Below are 4,336 nucleotides of genomic sequence, written 5' to 3'. Positions count from 1 at the left end.
CCAACTCTCCAGCGTCGATGAAAAGGGTGAGAAAAGCACCTCTCGCCAGGCAGTGAACCAGGTAGGCCAAAGTCACAATTCCGAGAAGTAGTAGAGTGGAAGACGATCGGGACAGGCCACTCAGGCTGAGTCAAGGAGGTCCTCGGGCGAGAAATGAAACCAAAAGTAGACAACCGAGCCGACAGGACTCGGGCAGTCCGTTGTTGTTCAATTACTATCCGGCTGGCAAAGAAACAAAGCCCGGGGCAATGCCATGGAGCAGGCCTGAAAAAGTCAGAGATCCGTATCTTCGGCTCCCAAAGTCCAAATCAAATTCTGTAAACTGATAATTGATCAGCAGGGCTGTGCCAGTAACAACCCGTCGTCCAAATCAGGATAGAAGTCAGGATAGACGGTGGAGGCGGCGAGCGTCCAGGGAGCCCTGTGCTCACGCGACCATCTTGGTTACGCGCGAAGCTCCTCCTCCCGACTTTCATTCTTGATTAATAAATACATTCTTGCCAAATGCTTTCACTTTGGTTCGTCTTGCGCCAGTCCAAGAATTTCACCTCTAGCAGCACAATACGAATGCCCCCGGCTGTCCCTCTTAATCATGACCCCAGTTCCGAAAACCAATGAAACTGGAGTACTATTCCATTATTCCTAGCCGAAGTATTGGGGCAACCAGCCTGCTTTGAACACTCTAATTTTTTTAAAGTAAACGCTTCAGACCCCCAAGACACTCAGTTAGAGCCTCAAGGAGGAGCCCAGGGGCTGGGACAAGCGGTAGCTCACCTCACGGCGGACCGCAAGCTCGATCCCAAGATCCAACTACGAGCTTTTTAACTGCAGCAACTTTAATATACTGTATTGGAGCTGGAATTACTGCGGCTGCTGGCACCAGACTTGCACTCCAATGGATCCTTGTTAAAGGATTTTAAGTGTACTCATTTCAATTACAGGGCCTCGAAAAAGTCCGGTATTGTTATTTTTCATCACTACCTCCCTGAGTCGGGAGTGGGTAATTTGCATGCCTGCTGCCTTCCTTGGATGTGGTAGCCATTTCTCAGGCTCCCTCTCCGGAATCAAACCCTGATTCCCCGTTACCCATGGTCCCAATTTTGGGCACAGAAAGTACCATCGAAAGTTAATAGGGCAGACATCCAAAAAGATCGTCGCCGTCACGTCGACGTGCGATCGCCCGAGGTTATCTAGAGTCACCAAAGGAGCCGGACGTGCCCGGGTTGGTCTTGGTCTGATAAATGCACGTACCCCGGGAGGTCAGCTCTCGTCGGCATGTATTAGCTCTAGAATTACCACAGTTATCCAAGTAACAGATGGAGCGATCAAAGGTGCCATAACTGATTTAATGAGCCATATCCAGTTTCACTGTACCAGCTGTATGTACTTACACATGCATGGCTTAATCTTTGAGACAAGCATATGCCACTGGCAGGATCAACCAGGTAGCCACACCTGCTGACAGGGTGGGTTCAGGAGCCACGTGGCCGTCTCTCTGATGGGCAACCTTTACACATCCCTCCCTCTCGGGAGCCTGCTAGGGGAAGCAGCCTGCCCACCTGGGTGGGAGGGCTCACTGTAGGGATGGAGAGGTGCGGTTGCACGGGTACCGGCTGGCTCAGCCATCTCCCCCGGAAGGAAGAGGCGGGCCGAGGCGCAGCCTGAGTGAGACACAGGGGTGCCGAAGCCTGGCTGTGGCAGCACTGCTCGGAATGGTCGTTCCGAACTGCTGTGGAAATGCGCTGGGAGGAGAGGAGTGATGGTGTGGCGCTCGGGGCCTATGGACCTGCTGGGCGGCAGCGTCCGAGGGCCAGGCGGCACCTGACCCCTTCCACTCGGGTCAGACCACTGGGGGGGCGCAAGCTGCCTGAGCTGCTCAGCCTTCGCTCTGCTGGGTAGGGTGAAGGGCCTCCCGCCAGGAGGCAGACCCTCGAGTCGGACGGTCCATATGGGGTGGAAGCTCTTTGCTTGAAACAAGCTAAACAGTCCATCCCTAAACAGCCTGAGAGTGCCCAATCGATCGGAGGAAGGCCGGCCTGTGCGGGGGATGCCGGCTTTGCATCACTGCCCGCTCCCGGGGCGAGAAGGCTCGGAGGAAAGGCCCATCGGGAAGAGGCTGAGAGGCAGGCAATGACCTGGGCCCCTGGGGGCACCGGCAGGCGGGCCCAGGTCCTGCCATCCCCTGTCTCGGAATCGCCGGACCTCACGGAGGTCTGACTGACCCTCTCTCTAGAAATCCAGAGAAAAAATATTCCCTTTCTTGTAATCCATGCGCACCGTGTGACGGAGGGGACCCAAGGCGTGAACTTGCCCGACCTCCTGGAGCCCTTGCTGGGATTGGCGAGGCAAATGAGCCATCATCTGGACTCCCAGGGAAGCTCGGCCATCTGGTCACCCCATTGGAAAGCATTGCGCGTGACCAGATGGCCAAGGGCATAGGTGCGATCAGATGGCTGAGGTGAAAGGCGCGATCAGATGGCCGGGCTTGAAGGGCGGCCATCTGGTCACTCTGTGCCCTAACAAAAGGGCGAGCGGGTGCCGAGGCATGGAGGGGCCGGAGGCCCAGGGCTCCAGCTGGGCCTCAGCCATGGAGCTGCAAGGGGGGAGCCGACAGGCCCTCTGACCGGGGGCCTGCGGACACCATGACAAGCAGGTGAAATGGGGGAGGTCTGCACGGGACCGATAGACCCCCCGTCCTGGGCCCTTGGCAGAGCGTTAGGCCGGAGGCTGGGGCCCAGTGCTGGAGCATCCCGACCTAGAGCCGGGCATGCCCCTGGAACCCATCTGGGATCCTGGGCCCAGAGGCACAGGGGAAGCCTCCCCAGGCCCACAGGACCCCATCCCAGGCACCCTGCCACACAGCAGGCCTGAGGACAGGAGGCCGCCGGAGGCCGCCCCCTTCCCAGAGCCCTCAGGGTCCCGGCTGGAGCTCCTGAACCCAGTCAAGCAGGGGGAGGCTTCCCGGGCATGACAGAGACCCATGTTGGGCCTTTGGCAGAGTGGCAGGCCGGGCCCAAGGCTGGAGCACCCGACCTATGGCCCGGTGGGGTCCCTGGGCCCAGAGGCACAGTGGAAGCCTCCCAGGGCCCACGGGACCCCGTCCCGGGCACCCTGCCACATGACAGGCCCAAGGACAGAGTCTGGGGTTGGGCCCTCCCCAGAGCCCTCAGGGGTACCAGCTGGAGCTCCTGAACCCAGCCAAGCAGGGGGAGGCTCCCCAGGCATGACGGGCCCGGCGGGCCCCTGGACTTAGCCGGGGCTCTCAGGCCCAGAGGCACAAGGGAAGTCTTCCCGGGCATGCAGCACGCCTGAAGACGGAGCCTGGGGTGGGGACACAGGGAGATGAAGCCCAGGGAGGGAGCACCCTCCACAGGGCTTGGCAGGGCCCCTGGACCCCATTCAATCAATCAATCAATCAGTGGATTTGTAAAGCGCACTACTTACCCGCTAGGGTCTCAAGGCACTGGGGGGAGGCGCTGCTGCTAGTGGTCGAAGAGCCAGGTCTTGAGGGATCACTGAAATAATATCGACTACCAAAATATCGACTACCCAAAATATCGAGGAAAAAATATCTACAACCAAAATATCGAGTTTGTATGTACAAACAGGTAAGTACAAAAATATCGAGTACAAAATATCGTTTACAAAAATATAGTTGTAAAAAATATCGACTTTAATAAAAACAATGTTTAATTACATTAATATAAAAAATTAATTACTAAAATATAATTAACAATACTTAAAATAACTTTTAATAATTAAATAATTAATGAAAGTAAAAAAATAATATTTTTTTAATCATATTTCTTAAAACATATATATATATAGTAACAAAATGTAATTAAATAATAGCCAATATTATTAACGTACAAATACAAAAGAGTAAAAATTACTATTCCCACTGCAAAGAGTGCAACAGTGGATATATGACGTTACAACGCAACTTTTACAACGCACTACCATTACAACGTAAGTATTGGTAAGTATATAATATTTTTTTTATTTAAATTATTTAAAATTATTTAAATATAATTTCATTTCATTTCATTAAATTAAATTAATGTAAATTTAATTTTACTTTATTTTTACACTGTACCCCTGTACCCCAAAAACCCAAAACTGACCCTGAACCCTAAAAAAACCCTTTACCCAAAAACCCAAAACTGACCCTGAACCCTAAAAATACCCCTTTACCCAAAAACTAAAAACTGACCCTGAACCCTAAAAATACCCCTTTACCCAAAAACTAAAAACTGACCCTGAACCCTAAAAATACCCCTTTACCCAAAAACTAAAAACTGACCCTGAACCCTAAAAATACCCCTTTACCCAAAAA

At 52.7% G+C, this 4,336-nt stretch overlaps 1 pseudogene; it reads right to left on the bottom strand.

Annotated features, from left to right (window-relative positions):
* Window positions 1-327: 327 nt before the first annotated feature.
* Window positions 328-1,448, bottom strand: LOC144822025 (18S ribosomal RNA; annotated as a pseudogene).
* Between the last annotated feature and the right edge of the window lie 2,888 nt (window positions 1,449-4,336).

This window comes from Lissotriton helveticus, chromosome 2_2 (assembly GCF_964261635.1).
Source record: "Lissotriton helveticus chromosome 2_2, aLisHel1.1, whole genome shotgun sequence".
Lineage (NCBI taxonomy): Eukaryota > Metazoa > Chordata > Amphibia > Caudata > Salamandridae > Lissotriton > Lissotriton helveticus.
Note: the sequence above shows the minus strand (reverse complement) of the source record. Positions and strands in the feature narration are given on the sequence as shown.